Source organism: Orcinus orca, chromosome X (assembly GCF_937001465.1).
Source record: "Orcinus orca chromosome X, mOrcOrc1.1, whole genome shotgun sequence".
Lineage (NCBI taxonomy): Eukaryota > Metazoa > Chordata > Mammalia > Artiodactyla > Delphinidae > Orcinus > Orcinus orca.
The window spans coordinates 116,033,282-116,058,409 of record NC_064580.1 but is presented as its reverse complement, the minus strand read 5'-3'; the positions used below and the strand labels follow the sequence as shown (position 1 = coordinate 116,058,409).

The 25,128-nt window shown below is 39.2% G+C and overlaps 1 long non-coding RNA gene across 1 annotated transcript in view; it reads left to right on the top strand.

The window, feature by feature from the left end:
* The first annotated feature begins 1,407 nt into the window (after positions 1-1,407).
* The window catches only part of LOC125963115 (uncharacterized), a 64,846-nt gene continuing 41,125 nt past the window's right edge, over positions 1,408-25,128 (top strand). Inside the window, exon 1 of the long non-coding RNA XR_007474891.1 lies at positions 1,408-2,707. This is a non-coding gene — a long non-coding RNA (uncharacterized LOC125963115). The remainder of the gene's footprint in view (positions 2,708-25,128) is intronic.

The following is a 25,128-nucleotide window of genomic DNA, read 5'->3' as shown; positions in this document are numbered from 1 at the left end:
AAACAACAAATGCTGGAGAGAGTGTGGAGAAAAGGAACCCTCTTGCACTGTTGGTGGGAATGTAAATTGATACAGCCACTATGGAGAACAGTATGGAGGTTCCTTAAAAAACTAAAAATAGAATTGCCATATGATCCAGCACTCCCACTACTGGGCATATACCCAGAGAAAAACCATAATTCAAAAAGACACATGCACCCCAATGTTCATTGCAGCACTATTTACAATAGCCAGGTCATGGAAGCAACCTAAATGCCCATCGACAGATGAATGGATAAAGAAGATGTGGTACATATATACAATGGAATATTACTCAGCCATAAAAAGAAACGAAATTGGGTCATTTTTTGAGACGTGGATGGATCTAGAGACTGTCATACAGAGTGAAGTAAATCAGAAAGAGTAAAACAAATATCATATATTAACACATATATGTGGAACCTAGAAAAATTGTACAGATGAACCAGTTTCCAGGGCAGAAATTGAGACACACATGTAGAGAACAAATGTATGGACACCAATGGGGAAAGTGGCGGGGGGGTGGTGGTGTGATGAATTGGGCGATTGGGATTGACATGTATACACTGATGTGTATAAAATTGATGACTAATAAGAACCTGGTGTATAAAAAATAAATTAAAAAATGAAAAAAAGAAAAAAAATAACCACGAGATACCACTTCATACCCACCAGGGTAGCTATAATAGCTAGGATATATAATACATATAAAAAGGTGGACAATAAAAAATGTTGGTGAAATGAGAACCCTTACCCATGCTAGTGGTAATATAAGATATTGCAGTCACTCTGGAATACAAACTGGCAATTCCTGAAATGGTTAAACATAGAGTTATCACATATTCAAGGAATTCCACTCCTAGATATGTATCCAAGAGAAATGAAAACTGATATCCGTTCAAAAACTCATACACAAATGTTCATAGCAGCATTATTCATAATAGCCCCAAAGTGAAAGGAACTCAAATGCCCACTAACTGATGAATGAATAAATAAAATGTGGTATATATAGACAATGGAATAGTATCTGGTAATAAAAAGTAGTGAAGCACTCAGCAACATGGATGGACCTAGAGATTATTATACTAAGTGAAGTAAGTCAGAGAAAGACACATATCATGTGATATCAATCATATGTGGAATCTAATTTTAAAAAATGATACAAATGAACTTCTTTAAAAAACAGAAACAGACTTACAGATGTCAAAAACAAACTTATGGTTAACAAAGCTGAAACATGGCAGCGGGGAGCGATAAATCAGGAGTTTGGGATTAACATACACGCATTACTATGTATAAGGTAGATAACCAACAAGAACCTACTGTATGGCACAGGGAACTCTACTCAATATTCTGTGATAAGCTATATGAAAAAAGAATCTGAAAAGAATGAATATATGTATATGTATAACTGATTCACTTTGTTATAAAGCAGAAACTAACACACCATTGTAAAGCAATTATACCCCAATAAAGATGTTAAAAAAAAAAAACCTACTGTATAGCACAGGGAACTCTACTCAATATTCTGTGATAAGCTATATGAAAAAAGAATCTGAAAAAGAATGAATATATGTATATGTATAACTGAATCACTTTGCTGTACACCTGAAACTAACACAATATTGTAAATTAACTATAATCCAATAAAATTTTTTAAAAAGTAATGAAGCACTGATCCCTGCTACAACATCGATATACCTTGAAAACATTATGCTTCATGAAAAGAGCCAGTCAGAAAGACCACATATTGTTTGATTCCTTTCATATGAGATGTCCAGAATAGGCAAATCCGTAAAGGCAGAAAGTATATTAGTGGTTTCCATTGGCTGGTGGGAAGGAGGAAATGGGGATGACTACTACTGGGTGTGGGGTTTCTTTGTGGGGTGATGAAAATGTTCTGGAATTAGGCAGTGGTGATGGTTGCACAGTCTTGTAAATGTACTGTAAAAATCACTGAATTGTATACTTTAAAATGGTGAGTTCAGGGACTTCCCTGGCGGTCTAGTGGTTAAGACTCTGCGCTCACAGTGCAGTGGGCATGGGTTCCATCCCTGGTTGGGGAACGTAGGATCTGGCGTGCAGCACGGCCTGGCCAAAAAAAAAAAAAAAGAAAAAGAAAAATGATGAGTTTTTTTGGTATATGAATTAAATCTCAATAAAAAATATCAGACCTCTAAAACTGCTTGGTACTTCCTTGCAAACGAATATAAGCAGATGTTTTAATGACCTAGAATTCCACTTATCAAATTAGAGGCTGAGATATAAATGCAACTCACTTCTTTGGATTCCCAGCATGAGACAGAAAGGCTAAAGTAAGCCCTGTTGTGTCTTAAAAGTATACTCTTTCCTACAAATGAAATTCAAATGCAATAGTACATGTTTTTTGAGAATATGCTTAAATATTGTTTATGAATTTGCCATTCCTCTTCTCATGTGAGAAAACTATGTAACTCTCTTCAAAACAATTTTGTGTGTTTGAGATGTGTTTAAAATAGCAAATTTAAAAGATGGAAAAACCTCTTTACACAGAGCTGCAATTGCTTAAAAATTGTCAGTGTGTACATATTTGAGAATTTTTGTTGCATGTTAAAGGTTGATTCATCAGAAAGGAAATGGAAACAGAAGAGTGAATGGTATAGAAAGGAAAGAGAGCAGGAGCTTCCTACATAGAGTCATGGTTACCCAGGTAATCATATTCTTTTTTTTTAATTCTTAAAATTATTTATTTATTCATTTTTGGATGCATTGGGTCTTTGTTGCTGTGCGCGGGCTTTCTCTAGTTGTGGTGAGCGGGGGCTACTTTTCGTTGCGGTGCGCAGGCTTCTCGTTGTGGTGGCTTCTCTTGTGGAGCACGGGCTCTAGGTGTGTGGGCTTCAGTAGTTGTGGCTCACTGGCTCTAGAGCACAGGCTCAGTAGTTGTGGTGCACGGGCTTTGTTGCTCTGCAGCATGTGGGATCTTCCCGGACCAGGGCTCAAACCCATGTCCCCTGCACTGGCAGGCAGGTTCTGAACCACTGTGCCACCAGGGAAGCCCCATATTCTGATTTTATAAAAGCCATTACAGGATCTTAGGCTTTTGGGGTGAAAGAAGGGCAGCATGATACATTATCCATCTTTCTTCCTTCAAGTTTTGATTAGTGTAGACAAAGAAGTATGTAGAATGAAGATTGAAGTTATAGAGAAATACAAAAATCCCTCTGGTGAAAAGTGTGCTTTCACCTTTAAAGCATTATGATATAGTAAACTGGTAATGAAAAGTTTCTGGAAGACCATTCCTGTGGGAGCATGTACATGCTCCCAAAGCAGGAAACATAAACACCTTAATCAGATCATCTTGCTCTAGTCTATTGTTTGAATTAACCCCACTACAGAGACTCAGCAGGAAGACTTTGAGCACACCCCCCGTCTGAGACAGCCATAGTGAGGGAAGGCTAACAAAGTGGTGAGAAACAGAGAAGTCTATTGGTAAGAACACCCAAATATTTGAAAGACAAATAATAACAAATGTTGGTAAAGACATGAAGAAATTGGAACCTTCATACATTGTTGGTTGGAATGTAAAAGGTTTAGCTTCATTAGAAGACAGTTTGGTAGTTCCTAAAGAAAGTAAACAAATATGACTCAGCAATACCACTCCTAAAGGTATTGAAAATACCCAAATGGGACTTCCCTGGTGGCGCAGTGGTTGAGAACCCGCCTGCCGATGCAGGGGACACGGGTTCATGCCCCGGTCCGGGAGGATCCCACATGCCATGGAGCAGCTGGGCCCGTGAGCCATGGCCGCTGAGCCTGCAGGTCCAGAGCCTGTGCTCCGCAACGGGAGAGGCCACAACAGTGAGGCCCACGTACCACAAAAAAAAAAAAAAAAAAAAAGAACCCGCCTGCCAATGCAGGGGACATGGGTTCAAGCCCTGGTCCAGGAAGATCCCACATGCCACGGAGCAACTAAGCCCTGCGCCACAACTACTGAGCCTGTGCTCTAGAGCCCATGAGCCACAACTACTGAAGCCCGCACGCCTAGAGCTGCTGCTCCGCAACAAGAGAAGCCACTGCAATGAGAAGCTTGTGCACTACAAGGAAGAGCAGCCCCCACTCATGGCAACTAGACAAAGCCCGAGCTCAGCAACAAAGATCCAGCGCAGCCAAAGATAAATCAATCAATCAATCAATCAATCAATTTATTTAAAAAAAGACAATACCCAAGTGAATTGAAAACATATGTCTGCACAAAAACTTGTATACAAATGTTCACAGCAACATTATTCATGAAAGCTAAAAAGTGGAAACAACCCAAATGCCCATCAGCTGATTAATGGATAAACAAATGTTTTCTATTCATACAATGGAATACTATTCAGTCATAAAAGGAAATGAAGTTCTTATTCAACATGGAGGAAACTTGAAAACATTATGCTAAGTGAAAGAAACTAGACACAAAAGGACAAATATCATATAATTCCACTTATGTGAAATGTCCAGAATTGGCAAATCTATAGAGACAGAAAGTAGAACAGTGGTTGCCAAAGGCTAGGGGAGAGTAGAGAATGGGGAGTGACTGCATGGGTATGGGGTTTCTTTTTTGGGTAGATGAAAATATTCTGGAATTAGGAAATGGTAGTTGTTGCATAACCTTGTAAATATACTAAAAATCATTGAATTGAAAGCATATAGCCAAACAGAAATTTGTACAGTGGTTTTCATAGCAGCATTATTTATAATAGCCAAAAAGTGAAAACAACTCAAATGTCCATCAGCTAATGAATGGATAAACAAAATGTGGTATATATTCATACAATTAAATATCATTCATTAATAAAACTATAAAACTCTAGGTGAAAGAAATTAAAGCAGACACAAATAGATGGAAAGATATCCCATGTCCATGGATCAGATGTATTAGTGATGTTCAAATGTCCACACTGCCCAACGCTATCTACAGATTCAATGCAATCTCTATCAAAATCAAAATGGCGTTTTTTTACAAAAATAGAAAAACAATACTAAAATTCATTTGGAACCACAAAAGACCCCAAATAAGCAAAGCAATTTTGAGCAAAAAGAACAAAGCTGGGGGCATCACACGTCCTGATTTCAAAATATATCACACAATTATACTCTAATAAAGATGTTAAAAAATAAATATATTACAAAGCTACAGTAAACAAAATAGTATTGTACTTGCATAAAAACAGACTAATGGCACCGAATAGAGAGCCCGGAAATAAACCCACACAGATACAGCCAACTGATCTTCAACAAGGCTGCCAAGACCATTGAATGGGGAAGGGACTGTCCCTTCAATAAATGGTGCTGGGAAAAGTGGATGTCCACATACAAAAGAATGAAATGTGGACCCTTATCTTACGCAGTACACAAAAATCAACAAAAAATGGATTAAATACTTAAATGAGACCAAAATCCATAGAACTCCTAGAAGAAAAAATAGGGGAAAAGTTTCTTGACATTGGTCTTGGCAATGATTTCTTAGATATGATAGCAAAAGCACAGCCAACAAAGGTATAAATAGACAAATGGTACTATGTAAAACTAAAAAGTTCTGTACAGCAAAGGAACCAATCAACAAAATCAAGGTAACCTATGGATTGAGAGAAAAATATTGCACTCCTCAAATGAGTGAGTTTTATGGTATATTAATTATATCTTAATACAGCTTTTTTTTATGAACAGAGAAGACACAAATAAATGGAAAACATCTTGTGCTCATGGATTGGAAAACGTACTGTTGTTAAGATGTCAATGGTATCCAAAGTAATCTACAGATTTAATGCAATCTGTATCAAAATCCCAGTGGCATTTTTTTGTGGAAATAGAAAGATCAGTCCTAAAATTCATATGGAATCTCCAGGGACCCTGAATAGCCCAAGACAATCTTAGAGAAAAAGAATGAAATTGGAGGTCTCACACTTGCTGATTTCGAAACTTATTACAAAGCACAGTAATGAAAACAGTGTGGTACTGGCATAAAGACAGACCTATAAATCAATGGAATAGAACAGAACTCAGAAATAAACCTTCACATATATGGTCAAATGATTTTTTTATGAGGCTGCCAAGACCATTCAATAGGGAAAGAAATTTCTCTTAAATGGTGCTGGAACAACTACATATCCACATGCAAACAAATCAAGTTGGACCCTAACCTTACACCATGTATGAAAATTAACTCAAAATGGATCAAAGACCTAAATGTAAAACCTTCATGACATTGGATTTTTCAAGGATTTCCTAGATGTGATACCAAAAGTACAGGCAACAAAAGTAAAAATAGAGAAATACAACTGTGTTAACATTTAAAACTTCTGTGCATAAAAGGACACAATAAACAGAGTGAAAAAGTAAACTACAGAATGGTAGAAAAGATTTGCAAATCATGTCTGATAAGGGGCTAATATCCAGAATACAAAAAGAACTACAACTGAACAACAGGAAAAAAAATAACACAACTAAAAAATGGAAAAGGATTTGAATAGACACTTCTCAAAGATAATATACAAATGGCCAACAATGCTCAACATCATTAGTCATTAGGAAAATATAACCATGAAGAGATACCACCTCACATCCATTAAGATGGCTACTATAGAGAGAGCTTCAAGATGGCAGAAGAGTAAGATGTGGAGATCACCTTCCTCCCCACAAGTACATCAGAAATACATCTACATGTGGAACAACTCCTACAGAACACCTACTGAACGCTGGCAGAAGACCTCAGACCGCCCAAAAGGCAAGAAAGTCCCCACGTACCTGGGTAGGGTAAAAGAAAAAAGAAAACACAGAGACAAAAGAATAGGGACGGAACCTGCACCAGTGGGAGGGAGCTGTGAAGGAGGAAGGGTTTCCACACACTAGAAGCCCTTTCGCGGGCGGAGACTGTGGGTGGCAGAGAGGGGGAAGCTTCGGAGCCACGGGGGAGAGCACAGCAACAGGGGTGCGGAGGGCAAAGTGGAGAGATTCTCGCACAGAGGATCGGTGCCGACCAGCACTCACCAGCCGGAGAGGCTTGTCTGCTCACCCACCGGGGCGGACGGGGGCTGGGAGCTGAGGCTCAGGCTTCGGTGGGAGCCCAGGGAGAGGACTGGGGTTGGTGGTGTGAACACAGCCTGCAGGGGGTTAGGGCACCACTAATGGACAAATTCTTAGAAAGGTACAACCTTCCGAGATTGAACCAGGAAGAAATGGAATATATGAACAGACCAATCACAAGCACTGAAATTGAGACTGTGATTAAAAATCTTGCAACAAACAAAAGCCCAGGACCAGATAGCTTCACAGGCGAATTCTATCAAATATTTAGAGAAGAGCTAACACCTATATTTCTCAAACTCTTCCAAAATATAGCAGAGGGAGGAACACTCCCAAACTCATTCTGCGAAGCCACCATCACCCTGATACCAAAACCAGACAAAGATGTCACAAAGAAAGAAAACTACAGGCCAATATCACTGGTGAACATAGATGCAAAAATGCTCAACAAAATACTAGCAAACAGAATCCAACAGCACATTAAAAGGATCATACACTATGATCAAGTGGGGTTTATCCCAGGAATGCAAGGATCCTTCAATGTATGCAAATCAATTAACGTGATACACCATAATAACAAATTGAAGGAGAAAAATCATATGATCATCTCAGTAGATGCAGAGAAAGCTTTCAAGAAAATTCAACAGCCATTTATGATAAAAACCCTGCAGAAAGTAGGCATAGAGGGAACTTTCCTCAACATAATAAAGGCCATATATGACAAACCCACAGCCAACATCGTCCTCAATGGTGAAAAACTGAAACCATTTCCACTAAGATCAGGAACAAGACAAGGTTGCCCACTCTCACCACTATTATTCAACATAGTTTTGGAAGCTTTAGCCACAGCAGTCAGAGAAGAAAAAGAAATAAAAGGAATCCAAATCGGAAAAGAAGAAGTAAAGCTGTCACTGTTTGCAGATGACATGATAGTATACATAGAGAATCCTAAAGATGGTACCAGAACGCTACTAGAGCTAATCAATGAATCTGGCAAAGTAGCAGGGTACAAAATTAATGCACAGAAGTCTCTGGCATTCCTACACACTAATGATGAAAAATCTGAAAGTGAAATTAAGAAAACACTCCCATTTACCATTGCAACAAAAAGAATAAAATATCTAGGAATAAACCTACCTAAGGAGACAAAAGACCTGTATGCAGAAAATTATAAGAGACTGATGAAAAAAATTAAAGATGATACAAAGAGATGGAGAGATATACCATGTTCTTGGATTGGAAGAATCAACATTGTGAAAATGACTCTACTACCCAAAGCAATCTACAGATTCAATGCAATCCCTATCAAACTACCACTGGCATTTTTCACAGAACTAGAACAAAAAATTTCACAATTTGTATGGAAACACAAAAGACCCCGAATAGCCAAAGCAATCTTGAGAAAGAAAAACAGAGCTGGAGGAATCAGGTTCCCTGACTTCAGACTATACTACAGAGCTACAGTAATCAAGACAGTATTGTAGTGACACAAAAACAGAAATATAGATCAATGGAACAGGATGGAAAGCCCAGAGATAAACCCACGCACATATAGTCACCTTATCTTTGATAAAGGAGGCACGAATATACAGTGGAGAAAAGACAGTCTCTTCAATAAGTGGTGCTGGGAAAACTGGACAGCTACATGTAAAAGTATGAAATTAGAACACTCCCTAACACCATACACACAAATAAGCTCAAAACGGATTAAAGACCGAAATGTAAGGCCAGACACTATAAAACTCTTAGAGGAAAACATAGGCAGAACACTCTGAAATAAATCACAGCAAGATCCTTTTTGACCCACCTCCTAGAGAAATGGAAATAAAATCCAAAATAAACAAATGGGGGCTTCCCTGGTGGCACAGTGGTTGAGAGTCCGCCTGCCGATGCAGGGGACACAGGTTTGTGCCCCAGTCCGGGAAGATCCCACATGCCGCGGAGCAGCTGGGCCCATGAGCCATGGCTGCTGAGCCTGCGTGTCTGGAGCCTGTGCTGCGCAATGGGAGAGGCCACAGTAGTGAGAGGCCCACGTACTGCAAAAAAAAATAAAAATAAATAAACAAATGGAACCTAATGAAACTTGAAAGCTTTTTTACAGCAAAGAACACCATAAGCAAGACAAAAAGACAACCCTCAGAATGGGAGAAAATATTTGCGGATGAAGCCACTGACAAATGATTAATCTCCAAAATTTACAAGCAGCTCATGCAGCTCTACATTATAAAAACAAACAACCCAGTCCAAAAATGGGCAGAAGATCTAAATAGACATTTCTCCAAAGAAGATATACAGGTTGCCAACACACACATGAAAGAATGCTCAACGTCATCAATCATTAGAGAAATGCAAATCAAAACTACAATGAGGTATCATCTCACACCGGTCAGAACGGCCATCATCAAAAAACCTACAAACAATAAATGCTGCAGAGGGTGGGGAGAAAAGGGAACCCTCTTGCCCTCTTGGTGGGAATGTAAATTGATACAGCCACTATGGAGAACAGTATGGACGTTCCTTAAAAAAGTAAAAATAGAAGTACCATACAACCCAGCAATCCCACTACTGGGCATATACCCTGAGAAAACCATAATTCAAAAAGAGTCATGTACCAAAATGTTCATTGCAGCTCTATTTACAATAACCATGACGTGGAAGCAACTGAAGTGTCCATCGACAGATGAATGGATAAAGAAGATACAACGGAATATTACTCAACCATAAAAAGGAACGAAACTGAGTTATTTGTAGTGAGGTGGATGGACCTAGGGACTGTCATACAGAGTGAAGTAAGTCAGAAAGAGAAAGACAAATACCATATGCTAACACATATATATGGAATCTAAAAAAAAAAAAAAAGTGGTCATGAAGAACCCAGGGGCAAGATGGGAATAAAGACGCATACTTACTAGAGAATGGATTTGAGGTTATGGGGAGGGGGAAGGGTAAGCTGGGACAAAGTGAGAGAGTGGCATGGACATATATACACTTCCAAACGTAAAATAGATTGCTAGTGGGAAGCAGCCACATGGCACAGGGAGATCAGCTCGGTGCTTTGTGACCACCTAAAAGGGTGGGATAGGGAGGGTGGGAGGGAGGGAGATGCAAGAGGGAAGAGAGATGGGGACATATGTATAACTGATTCACTTTGTTATAAAGCAGAAACTAACACACCATTGTAAAGCAATTATACTCTAATAAAGATGTTAAAAAAATACCTTCAGAAAATATTTACTGCTTACTTTTTGCTGATTTTAAATTTTCAAACCTTTTATAATTTGGTAGTGGAGTTTTATTAGTAAAAAGACAGAATGCTATGTGAGATAAAAGAATAGCAGATTTCAGTAAATAAACTTCTTGTTTCTCATTATTTATATATATAAAAAAAGATGGCTACTATCAGAAAAACAGAAAATAAGATGTGGAGAAACTGAAACCTTTCTGCACTGGTGGTAGAAATGCAAAATGGTACAGATGCTATGGAAAACGGTATGGTGGTTACTCAAAAAATTAAAAATAGAATTACTATATGATCCATCAATCCCACGTCTGGTTATAGATCTAGAACAACTGAAATCAGGATATTGCAGAGAGATTTGCACACCCATGTTCATAGCAGCATTATTTACAATAGCTAAGAGGCAGAAGCCCAGTGTCCATCAGTGGATGAAAGGATAAACAAAGTGTCGTATATGCATACAATGGAATATTATTCAGCCTTAAAAAGGAAGGAAATCCTGTCACATGATATAACATGGATGAACTTTGAGTCATTGTGATAAGTGAAATAAGACAGTCACAAAAAGACAAACAAATATGGTATGATTGCATCCATATGAGGTATCTCAAATGGTCAAATTCATAGAAACAGAAAATAGAATGGTGGTTGTTAGGGGCTGAGTTGGAGGGGGGAATGGGGGGTATGTTGTTTAATGGGTGTAGTTTCAGTTTTGCAAGACAAAAAAAGTCCTGGAGATAGATTGCACAACAATGTGAATATAATTAACACTACTGAACAGGGCACTTAGAAAGGGTTAAGATGGTGAGTTTTAAGTGTGGTTTTTTAAATCACAGCTAAAATTTTTTAAAGAGAAAGAAAAGTTAGAGGTGCTACTTTACACCACAGGCAGCAAACGCAAGGACTTAATTAGCCATCCAAGAGCTGGTGTTGGTTTATATTGTAGATACATTTAAGAAAAGTTTAAGTACAATTATAAGTGATCACATTAAAATGGATTTTTAGAAGAATTTGGGATGTTTTGGTGACACCCAGATCTTTAAAAGCATCACTAACTAGGGGATTATTAGGCTATCAAAAAACCTAGCTTTTAGTACATGGAAGAGAGACTTCTGGCCTGGATGGACCATAGCTCTGATAGAATGAGACTATTATTATGTTCCAATACAATTTAAAGTTTGTGTGCCTGTTTAATTACTCAGTTGCTTAAATAGTATTATTTTAACTTTGTTAAAGCAAAGTGGTACCGCACAGAGCTTTGTAAAACAACCAAACCAAAACAGTACTATATATTTTAAAAACTGAAAGGACCCTTAATCATTATTTTATAGTTCTATATTTTCATGGCAGATGTTGACATTTTACCATTGTTCCAGAATCAAATGTCAAGTTATTCCTGTTCAGAATTTTCCATTTCCATTTTCAAAGAATTCCATCTGCAGCTGTATTTATAAGTGAACTATCTGCTTGCAAAGGCCCAGCATTTCTAAGCAGGTTTGTAAATAGGTTTTTAAGGAGGACATGCAAGCACTAGAGACCTGCCTGGGTTAATTAATTCCCTTTTCAGGCACTAGAGCCTACACAAGTAGGCCAGCTGGAGGTGAATGTTTCCTTTGAAAGAGATAATTATATGCCTTACCAGTTGTTTGCTTTTCTACATCTCCCCCAGTCAGATTCCCCAGAATTCATAAACTAAGTATCAGGAGAGGTTTTTCCCTGCCTGGGAAACTGAGTATGTAGATGAGCTGAGATAATAATTGTGGATAATACAGATAGTTTGAAGCTCTGGATGATGCATACAAATAATTACAAAGAGGGGACTGTGGGCTCTGCTAAAAATAGCACGTAGAAACTGCTATGGCACTACGAATACATGATGGTGCTTCAATTCCCGTTTTCTTTCTCTTGTTACTTCTGAGACGCTCTTCCTCCGTTTCAGACTATCCACTTTCTTTCCAGCAGGGTGCTGTGCAAAATAGCTCACTGCCTCACCTGGCATGTACAAGAGCAAGGGGGCCAGCCCCTTCCATGGGGCGGGGGTGGTGGTGGTGGCAGAGCATATGGTCCCGGCACCAGCAGGGGGCAGTTAGGACGCAGCTGGGAGCTCCCCGCACAACTGGCCTTTCCGCTCCAAAGCCGACCTCACCCAGATGGCTTTCCCGTGCAGTTTGTCAGACAGACCAAAGTTCTCATTCTTCCTCCTTGTTTAGGATTCAAGTACGCCCGACACACCCTCAGAGGCGCTGGGCAGGCCTGCTCCTTCACGTGGTGTGAGGCTGGGGAGAAACACCTGTGTCCCAGGCTGCTTATCAGGGTGGTCGCGTGGACTTTGATGCCAGTCTGAATCTTACTCCCAATGCTCTTTTCTTTACAGGTGCTTAGAAAATGAGCTGTAAAGGCTACAAGTTTCACGTGTTTCTCTCCTGCCATGCCTAAAATCTTGTTTGTTCTATACTATTGGGCTAGTGGAACTATATAAAGCTAAAGGACTATAGTTACTTGATGTTTTCCCTCTTCTAGCTTTATCTACACTCAAGGGAAAGAATATATGGGGAACAGATCAAGAGTGACTTTTGCTTCCCTTGGAGGAATAGAAGGGGACCAGAGTGGGGTTGTCTGGTCGCACCTGAGACACAAGTTAACAGCTTTCTCCACAGTAAAAGCAGCAGGGACAGAGGAGCAGGTCACAGGTCAGTGCTGCTCTGCGCCCCAGGCTCACGTAGATTTCCTTTCTTATTTTACCAGTACTGCTGTATTCGTGACTCTCCAGAGGCAAAGAGCTCATGGTGCCTAATGGCTTCTCCCCATATTGCTGTTCAGGGGGAAAGTGTGTGGTGGTTCATAAAAGGAACAGATCAACAAAGACACCAGACTTGCTGGTTGGAATGGAAGTTATCCAAAGGGAGAAAGAGGCAGAGGAGGGGTGAAAGCCGAGCTGCCCTCTTCACACTGGCTCCTTCGTCATGAGCCCCTCATCCTATGGATCCGATCCTATCACTCAGTTATAAAAGTAGAGGCCTGGAGTTCCTTATGGCTTCCTTTTTCCTTTACTTTCTTACTACGTGCAAGGAAAATCTGTAAAAAGGGAGATTGAGGATGACTGAATCTTGCCATAATTGGTAGAATGAAAGGTTCACAAAGGGAGATTTCTGGGGACAGGTACCCAAAGACTGATGCTATCTGTGTTGATTTGGGAGCAGGATAGAAGCTGGTCTGTAAGGTTTTCTTTATTAACACCGGCATCTCCTTCATAATCCTCTATTGCCCTGGGCCTGTGAGCTTTGGAGACCTTGTTCCCTCTCCTTTTGAGACACTGAAAAAGAGCAGCTGTATTAGTGTTTTTACAGAGATTGGGGACTGGAAATACCATCAGATTTTCCATTTTCCTACTGAATAATCTATTTCCAATAGAAACATATGCTGGAAGGTAGCCCAAAAGGAGAATTAGGGGGAGCTCTGGTATATGTTTACAGAGAGGAAGTTGTGGTGGAGGAAATGTTGCTGCCCTGGAAAGTCTAGAACGTTGATTACAGGCCTCTGCTGCCCTGCACCTGTGGGCTTTGGATACCTCTCCTCTCTCTATTTTTGTTAAAATAAACTTTTAATTTTAGAGTAGTTTAGATATATAGAAAAATTGCAAGTATAGTACAGAGAACTCCTGTGTAGCCCACACCCAGTTTCCACTATTATAAACATATTATTATGGTCTATTTGCCATAACTAATGAACCAAAACTGGTACATTACTATTAACTAAACTCCACACTTTATTCAAATTTCACTGGTTTCCCCCTAATATCCTCTTTCTGTTTCAGGATCCCATCCAGAATACCACCTGTATTAGTCTGCTCAGGCTGCCATAACAAAATTCCACAGACAGGGTGGCTTAAAAAACAAATTTATTTTCTCACAGTTCTGCAGGCTGCAAGTGTAAGATTAAAGTGTCGACAGGTTTGGTTTCTCCTGAGGCTTCTCTCTTTGGCTTGCAATGGCTGTCTTCTTTCTGTGTCCACACGTGGCCTTTCCTCTGCGTGCACGTGCTTCTGGTGTCTCTTCCTCTTCTTATAAGGACATCAGTACTATTGGATTGATCAGTACTATTGGATCAGTCACCCTAATGACCTCATTTAACCCTAATTACCTCTTTAAAGGCCCTATATCCAAATATACTCACCTTGGGGGTTAGGGATTCAACATGAATTTTGAGGGGACACAATTCAGTCCATAACACCACCTCTCCTCTCTTTTTTGATAGGTTGAAACTGAGCAACCATGTTTCTGCCATTATAGTAGCTGGGGACTGGAACTCCTATCAGACTTTTCATTTTCCCAGAAGTATTTTTTTTATTTAACTATACTTGATTCACAATATTCTGTTAGTTTCAGGTGTACAGCTTCAGATTTTTTCCACATAGGTTATTACAAGATATTGAATATAGTTTCCTGTGTTATACAGTAAGTCCTTGTTTTTTCTTTTATCTATTTTATGTATAGTGGTGTGTATCTATTAATCCCAACCTCCTAATTTATCCCCCGCAGCTTTCCTCTGTGGTAACCATAGGTTTGTTTTCTACATCTGTGACTTGACTTCTGTTTAGTAGCTAAGTTCATTTGTACCCATTTTTTTAGATTCCACATATAAGTGATATCATATGATATTTGCCTTTCTGTGTCTGACTTACTTCACTCAGTATGACAATCTCTAGGTCCGTCCTTGTTACTGCAAACGGCATTATTTTGTTCTTTTTTATGTCTGAGTAATATTCCATTGTGCATATGTACCACATCTTCTTTATCCATTCATCTCTTGATGGACATTTAAGTTGCTTCCATGTCTTGGCTATTGTAAACAGTGCTGCTGTGAGCATTGGGGTGCATGTATCCTTTTGAATTATAGTTTTCTCCAGATATATGCTCAGGGGTGGGATTGCTAGATCATATGGTAACTCTATTTTTAGTTTTTTAAGGCACCTCCATACTGTTTTCCATAGTGGCTGCACCAGTTTACATTCCCATCAACAGTGTAGGAGGGTTCCCGTTTCTCCACACCCTCTCCAGCCATTTATTATTTGTAGGCTTTTTGATGATGGCCATTCTGACTGGTGTGATACTTCATTGTAGTTTTGATTTGCATTTCTCTAATAATTAGCGATGATGAGCATCTTTTCATGTGCCTATTGGCCATCTGTATGTCTTCTTTGGAGAAATGTCTGTTTAGGTCTTCTGTCCATTTTTTGATTGGGTTGTTTTTTTTTTCATTATTGAATTGTATGAGCTGTTTGTATATTTTGGAATTTAAGCCCTTGTTGGTTGCATCATTTGCAAATACTTTCTCCCAGTCCATAGGTTGTCTTTTCATTTTATTGATCGTTTCCTTTGCTGTGCAAAAGCCTACAGGTCTGATTAGGTCCCGTTTGTTTATTTTTGCTTTTATTTCTATTGCCTTGGGAAACTGACCTAAGAAAATATTGGTAAGATGATTTACGTCAGAGAATGTTTTTCTTATGTTCTCTTCTAGGAGTTTTATGGTGTCATGTCTTATATTTAAGTCTTTAAACTATTTTGAGTTTATTTCTGTGTATGGTAAGAGGGTGTGTTCTAACTTCACTGATTGACATGCGACTGTCCAGCTTTCCCAACACCATTTGCTGAAGAGACTGTCTTTTCCCCATTGTATATTCTTGCCTCCTTTGTCAAAGACTAACTGACCGTAGGTGTGTGGGTTTATTTCTGGGCTCTCTATTCTATTCCATTTATCTATATGTCTGTTTTTGTGCCAATAGCAAGCTGTTTTGATTACTGTAGCTTTGTAGTATTGTCTGAAATCTGGGAAGGTTATTCCTCTAGTTTTGTCCTTTGTCCTCAGTACTGCATTGGCAATTCTGGGTCTTTTATGGTTCCATATAAATTTTAGGATTATTTGTTCTAGTTCTGTGGAAAATGTCATGGGTAATTTGATAGGGATCACATTAAATCAGTAGACTGCTTTGGGTAGTATGGATATTTTAGCAATATTAATTCTTCCAATCCAAGAGCATGGGATATCTTTCCCTTTCATTGAATCATCTTCAATTTACTTTATCAATGTTTTATAGTTCAGCATGTAAGTCTTTCACCTCCTTGGTCAGTCAACCAAGAATTCTAAATACATCAAAACTATACTTCAGGGTGGGAGGGAGACACAGGAGGGAGGGGATATGGGAATATATGTATACATATAGCTGATTCACTTTGTTATACAGTAGAAACTAACACAACAGTGTAAAGCAATTACACTCCAATAAGGATGTTAAAAAATAGGGAGGCAGGCCTGAACGGAGATCTTTGCCTATCCCGTGTAGTCACCCTAGCTGCCAGCCTTGTCCAAGGATCTGCATCCTAGTTCTTTCCAGTTTCTACCCGGGAATTTTCCGTGGCAGTGGAATATTGGTTCAAGACCTTAAAAGATCTCTTCCAACATATGAAGTGCAAAGAAGAAAAAAGGGGAGAAAAGAAGTGAAGGAGAAAAGACGACCCCAATGTCAGATGTCCTCCCTGGGCTAGCTCATCCGCAGCCTCCATGAGACTGTCTTTCTTACCTGTTGAAGTGACTTGGTGACAAACAGACCATTTCCAGCTATAGCAACAGAATTAGCAGCCTCAGGAGCAGTGGATAAAATCTCCACAATCAACTTGATGTACCCTACATCTGTGGAATACCTGAATAGACAACGAACCATCCCAAAATTGAGGCGGTGGACTTTGGGAGAAACCATATATATATTTTTTTCCTTTTTCTCTTTTTTCCGTGTGGCTCACAGGGTCCTGGTGCTCCGGCTGGGTGTCAGGCCTGTGCCTCTGAGGTGGGAGAGCCGAGTTCAGGACATTGGTCCACCAGAGACCTCCCAGCTCCATGTAAGATCAAACAGCGAAAGCTCTCCCAGATATCTCAATCTCAATGACAGGACCCAACTCCACTCAAAGACCAGCAAGCTACAGTGCTGGACACCCTATGCCAAACAACTAGCAAGACAGGAACACAACCCTACCCATTAGCAGAGAGGCTGCCTAAAACCATACTAAGGTCACAGACACCCCAAAACACACCACCGGACGTGGTCCTGCCCACCAAAAAGACAAGATCCAGCCTCATCCTCCAGAACACAGGCACCAGTCCCCTCCACCAGGAAGCCTACACAACCCACTGAACCAACCTTAGCCACTGGGGACAGACACCAAAAACAACGGGAACTATGAACCTTCAGCATGCAAAAAGGACCCCCCAAACAGTAAGTTAAGCAAAATGAGAAGACAGAGAAACACACAGCAGATGAAGGAGCAAGATAAAAACCCACCAGACCAAACAAATGAAGAGGAAATAGGCAGTCTACCTGAAAAAGAATTCAGAGTAATGATAGTAAAGATGATCCAAAATCTTGGAAATGGAATGGAGAAAATACAAGAAACATTTAACAAGGACCTAGAAGAACTAAAGAGCAAACAAACAGTGATGAGCAACACAATAAATGAAATTAAAAATTCTCTAGAAGGGATCAATAGCAGAATAACTGAGGCAGAAAAACAGGTAAGTGACCTGGAAGGTAAAATAGTGGAAATAACTACTGCAGAGCAGAATAAAGAAAAAGGAATGAAGACAATTAAGGACAGTCTCAGAGACCTCTAGGACAACACTAAATGCACCAACATTCGAATTATAGGGGTCCCAGAAGAAGAAGAAAAAAAGAAAGGGACTAAGAAAATATTGGAAGAGATTATAGTCGAAAACTTCCCTAATATGGGAAAGGAAATAGTTAATCAAGTCCAGGAAGCACAGAGAGTCCCATACAGGGTAAATCCAAGGAGAAACACGCCAAAACACATATTAATCAAACTATCAAAAATTAAATACAAAGAACAAATATTAAAAGCAGCAAGGGATAAACAACAAATAACACATAAGGGAATCCCCATAAGGTTAACAGCTGACCTTTTAGCAGAAACTCTGCAAGCCAGAAGGGAGTGGCAGGACATGTTTAAAGTGATGAAGGAGAAAAACCTACAATCAAGATTACTCTACCCAGCAAGGATCTCATTCAGATTTGATGGAGAAATTAAAACGTTTACAGAGAAGCAAAAGCTAAGAGAATTCAGCACCACCAAACCAGCTGTACAACAAATGCTAAAGGAACTTCTCTAGGCAGGAAACACAAGACAAGGAAAAGACCTACAATAACAAATGCAAAACAATTAAGAAAATGGTAATAGGAACATACATATCGATAATTACCTTAAATGCAACTGGATTAAATGCTCCAACCAAAAGACATAGACTGGCTGAATGGATACAAAAACAAGACCTGCATATATGCTGTCTACAAGAGACCCACTTCAGACCTAGGGACACATGCAGACTGAAAGTGAGGGGATGGAAAAAGATATTCCATGCAAATGGAAATCAAAAGAAAGCTGGAGTAGCAATTCTCATATCAGACAAAATAGTCTTTAAAATAAAGACTATTACAAGAGAAAAAGAAGGACACTACGTAATGATCAAGGGACGAATCCAAGAAGAAGATATAACAATTGTAAATATTTATGCACCCAACATAGGAGCACCTCAATACATAAGGCAAATGCTAACAGCCATAAAAGGGGAAATTGACAGTAACACAATCATAGTAGGGGACTTTAACACCCCACTTTCACCAATGGACAGATCATCCAAAATGAAAATAAATAAGCTTTAAATGATACATTAAACAAGGTGGACTTAATTGATATTGATAGGACATTCCATCCAAAAACAACAGAATACACCTTCTTCTCAAGTGCTCATGGAACATTCTCCAGGATGGATCATATCTTGGGTCACAAATCAAGCCTTGGTAAATTTAAGAAAATTGAAATCGTATCAAGTATCTTTTCCGACCACAATGCTATGAGACTAGACATCAATTACAGAAAAAAAATCTGTAAAAAATACAAATACAGGGAAGCTAAACAATACAGTACTTAATAACCAATAGATCACCAAATAAATCAAAGAGGAAATCAAAAAATACCTAGAAACAAATGACAATGAAAACGCGATGACCCAAAACCTATGGGATGCAGCAAAAGCAGTTCTAAGAGGGAAGTTTATAGCAATACAATCCTACCTCAAGAAACAAGAAACATCTCAAAAAAACAACATAACCTTACACATAAAGCAATTAGAGAAAGAAGAACAAAAAACCCCAAAGTTAGCAGAAGGAAAGAAATCATAAAGATCAGATCAGAAATAAATGACAAAGAAATGAGGGAAACAGTAGGAAAGATCAATAAAATTGAAGCTGGTTCTTTGAGAAGATAAACAAAATTGATAAACCATTAGCCAGACTCATCAAGAAAAAAAGGGAGACGACTCAAATCAATAGAATTAGAAATGAAAAAGGAGAAGTAACAACTGACACTGCAGAAATACAAAGAATCATGAGAGATTACTACAAGCAACTCTATGCCAATAAAATGGCGATCCTGGAAGAAATGGACACGTTCTTAGAAAAGCACAAAGTTCCGAGACTGAACCAGGAAGAAACAGAAAATATGAACAGACCAATCACAAGCACTGAAATTGAGACTGTGATTAAAAATCTTGCAACAAACAAAATTCCAGGACCAGGTGGCTTCCCAGGCAAATTCTATCAAACACTTAGAGAAGAGCTAACACCTATCCTTCTCAAACTCTTCCAAAATATAGCAGAGGGAGGAACACTCCCAAACTCATTCTACAAGGACACCATCACCCTGATACCAAAACCAGACAAAGATGTCACAAAGAAAACTACAGGCCAATATCACTGATGAACATAGATGGAAAAATCCTTCACGAAATACTAGCAAACAGAATCCAGCAGCACATTAAAAGGATCATACACCATGATCAAGTGGAGTTTATCCCAGGAATGCAATTATTCTTCAATATATGCGAATCAATCCATGTGATAAACCATACTAACAAATTGAAGGATAAAAACCATATGATCATCTCAATAGATGCAGAAAAAGCTTTTGACAAAATTCAACACCCATTTATGATAAAAACCCTCCAAAAAGTAGGCATAGAGGGAACTTACCTCAACATAGTAAAGGCCATATATGACAAATCCACAGCCAACATTGTTCTCAGTGGTGAAACACTGAAACCACTTCCACCAATATCAGGAACAAGACACTATTATTCAACATACTTTTGGAAGTTTTGGAAGTTTTAGCCACAGCAATCAGAGAAGAAAAGGAAATAAAAGGAATCCAAATCGGAAAAGAAGAAGTAAAGCTGTCACTGTTTGCCCATGACATGATAATATACACAGAGAATCCTAAAGACGCTACCAGAAAACTGCTAGAGCTAATCAATGAATTTGGTAAAGTAGCAGGATACAAAATTAATGCACAGAAATCTGTTGCATTCCTATACACTAATGATGAAAAATCTGAAAGAGAAATTAAGGAAACACTCTCATTTATCATTGCAACAAAAAGAATAAAATACCTAGGAATAAACCTACCTAAGGAGACAAAAGACCTATATGCAGGAAACTATAAGACATGGATGAAAGAAATTAAAGATGATACAAACAGAAGGAGAACTATACCATGTTCTTGGATTGGAAGAATCAACATTGTGAAAATGACTCTACTACCCAAAGCAATCTACAGATTCCATGCAATCCCTATCAAACTACCAACGGCAATTTTCACAGAACTAGAACAAAAAATTTCACAATTTGTATAGAATTACAAAAGACCCCGAATAGAAAAAGCAGTCTTGAGAAAGAAAAACGGAGCTGGAGGAATCAGGCTCCCTGACTTCAGACTATACTACAAAGCTACAGTAATCAAGACGGTATGATAGTGGCACAAAAAAACAGAAATATAGATCAATGGAACCGGATAGATAGCCCAGACATAAACCCACACACATATGGTCACCTTATTTTTGATAAAGGAGGCAAGACTATACAATGGAGAAAAGACAGCCTCTTCAGTAAGTGGTGCTGGGAAAACTGGACAGCTACATGTAAAAGAATGAAATTAGAACACTCCCTAACACCATACACACAAATCAACTCAAAATGGATTAAAGACCTAAATGTAAGGCCAGACACTATAAAACTCTTAGAGGAAAACATAGGCAGAACACTCTATGACATAAATCACAGCAAGATCCTTTTTGACCCACCTCCTAGAGAAATGGAAATAAAAACAAAAATAAACAAATGGGACCTAATGAAACTTAAAAGCTTTTGCACAACAAAGGACACCATAAACAAGACGAAAAGACAACCCTCAGAATGGGAGAAAATATTTGCAATGAAGCAACTGACAAAGGATTAATCTCCAAAATTTACAAGCAGCTCATGCAGCTCAATATCAAAAAACAAACAACCCAATTCAAAAATGGGCAGAAGACCTACACAGACATTTCTCCAAAGAAGATGTACAGATAGCCAACAAACACATGAAAGAATGCTCAACATCACTAATTATTAGAGAAATGCAAAAAAAAACTACACTGAGGTATCACCTCACACCAGTCAGAATGACCATCAGCAAAAAATCTACAAACAATAAATGCTGGAGAGGGTGTGGAGAAAAGGGAACTCTCTTGCACTGTTGGTGGGAATGTAAATTGATACAGCCACTATGGAGAACAGTATGGAGGCTCATTAAAAAAGTAAAAATAGAACTACCATACGACCCAGCAATCCCACTACTGGGCATATACCCTGAGAAAACCATAATTCAAAAAGAGACATGTACCCCAATGTTCATTGCAGCACTATTTACAATAGCCAGCACATGGAAGCAACCTAAGTGTCCATCGATATATGAATGGATAAAGAAGATGTGGCACATATATACAATGGAATATTACTCAGCCATAAAAAGAAACGAAATTGAGTTATTTGTAGAGAGGTGGATGGACCTAGAGTCTGTCATACAGAGTGAAGTAAGTCAGAAAGAGAAAAACAAATACCGTACGCTAACACATATATATGAAATCTAAAAAAAATGGTTATGAAGAAGCTAGAGGCAGGACAGGAATAAAGACACAGTTGTAGAGCGTGGACCTGAGGACACGGGGAGGGGGAAGTGTAAGCTGGGATGAAGTGAGAGAGTGGCATGGACTAATACATGCTACCAAATGTAAAATAGATAGCTAGTGGGAAGCAGCCGCATAGCACAGGGAGGTGAGCTCAGTGCTTTGTGACCACCTAGAGGGGTGGGATAGGGAGGGTGGGAGGGAGAAGCAAGAGGGAGGAGATATGGGGATATGTGTACATGTATAGCTGATTCACTTTGTTATAAAGCAGAAACTAACAGACCAGTGCAAAGCAATTATGCTCCAATAAAGATGTTTAAAAAACAATTAATTAATTAAATAAAAATAGGTATTTCAGGAAATCTCAAAAAAAACCCCACTATACTTCATAAAAGAAGAAGCAATTAAGACATTCCCAGATGAATAAAAGCAAAGAATTCTTTGCTCTTCTTAAGGACCTGCCCTCCAAGAAATATTAAAAGGGGTTCTTCAGCCTGAAGTGAAAGCATAGTAGATAGTAACTTGAATCCACATGAATAAATAAAGAGCACCAGTGAGGTTAGCTACATAGATAAAGATTAAAGACTGTATATATATACATATTTATACCCACACACATATAGTTTGTAACTTTTTTCCTATCTGATTTAAAAAGACAACTACATAAAGGAATAATTTTAAATCTATGTTCATTTACATACAATGTATAAAGTTGTAAAGCAAAAAGGAAGTGAGAAGGAATGGAGTTTTAGGAAAGCATACGTTTTGTAAACATTAAAATTAAGTTGATTTTAATACAAACTGGATTGTTATAGATTAAGATGTTAATTGTAATCACCAGAGCAACCACTCGTGTTACTATGCCATGCAAACAATGTTAGTTTATTCTCTTTACATCTGCTCTCTGCCTGTAGCATGGTTTGCTCTTCCTTACTGAGTTCCCTGTGTTTTCCCTCCAGTGCTACTAAGTTAGAACCTTTACAGAGCTGGGGGTGTGGAGTGAGGGAGACATTGTATACTCTGCTTTTTGCATATCTAAGGTAAAGGAACGCATTGTGTCCAATTCTGTATTAGTCACAGGTTATTTTCATCTGAAGTGAATTGAAGTGAAAATAATTCTTTTGTGGAATTATCTTTGGTGAAGAAGTTCTGGCTGGAGGGCTTGCCTTCTTGGGCCCTCTCTCCACCTCAGTCAGGCTGACATGCAGGCCACATGCAAATGATGTGTCTATTGTCTATATGTATATAGTTTATAGCATGTCTGTGAATGTAGGCGTTCACTTGACAGAGCGTGGGGACTAACGAGGGATTTTCAGAGGCAGTGTCTATATACCTCCTGAGTCACAGTACAGCTTAGAAGGATCAAATGAGTTCATGCAAAGGTGAGTCTGGACGTTTCACGCCAGCTTCTCCTTCGCAGGCCTTAGCTGCTTTGTGTCAACGACCTTTGTCGAACTCTCCGCATTTAATGTCCATTTTTAAACTTTACTTTCCTCTGCCCCCTCCCCTAAGTGCTGGGTTAGTGGTTTGGTGTTTTGGTGCCTCTAAAATAAATGCACTTTTTACCCCAAGCTTGTAGTACTCACATGCTGCCCTACATTTTGAAGGGAAAGGAAAAATGTTTGTTGTGTTCCCTCTCTTTCTTCCTTCTCTGCCTTCCTTCCTTTCCCTACAGGCTTGGGAGGTTATCTCTATCCCTAGAACAATGGGCTGTGGCCCATATTTTGGCTGTGGGGATCTGAGGAGTGCCACGAGGGAATCACACTGGTATAGATTGGCCCCAGGACAACCAGCAAGCAGGTAACATTTGGAACTGTTTGATGTAAAGGCTTGTTTTTTCTTTACTACAGATCTGGCGCAAAGGCCAGACCAGCAGGCCAAATGTGACCATAATAGACAATCAGTAGCAATCAGTGTTGGGGGAAGGAGTGGTGGTCAATATCTGTGCCCAAAGAAGTGGGAAGCACCACCAGACGGGCGGGTTACTGTTGCAATGAGGAATCTGGTTAGATGACATGAGAAATCAAGGTAGGTTGACAGTAGGAAACTGTGAACATGTATCAAAGTCTGGACACAAATAGGATTTCGGTCCCTAGAAGGGGAAAGAGCAAGCCTGGTGTTGTGGGATCAGGGTATTAGGTAGGACACCAGAGGGACGGCTTTGGCTCAGGGAGGAGGCGTAGATCTAGTGCCCAGAACTGGAGCACAAGGAGGGCCTTGACCTTAGGACAAGGTCTGTGCAGAGCAGTAAAGAGCACAACTTTGTAGGCTTTCTTTCATCTTGAGCTTCTACCCTCTGCCAGGTGCAAGCACTGGGCTAGGTGCTGGATATATAATGATGACTAAGACAGGATGATCCCAGCCTTGCAAAGTTGGGGAATAAAAGTGACTCAACTACTCTATGATTCTATTAGCTGTGTGACCTTGGGCAAGTCACTGAACTACTTTACAACTCAGTTTTCTCAACTGTAAAATGTTTTGAGGCTATGGCAGCTCCTGAATTTCCAGTCTGGTTGGAATGAACAGAGGTGTAGTAGGCTAAGGAACATGTTTTGAAGATGCTTTCACACAGCAAGCAGAGTTCGTTTTTTCTCCAGCATTTTGTTATGAAAACTTTCAAACGTAAAAATGTTCAAAGAAGTATAGAGCAAACACTAGACGCCCACTACGTAGATTCTACGGTGATTAACGTTTTACACTATTTGCTTTATCACATATCTATCCATACCTCCACCCATCAATCAAAGTAAGTTTCAGACATT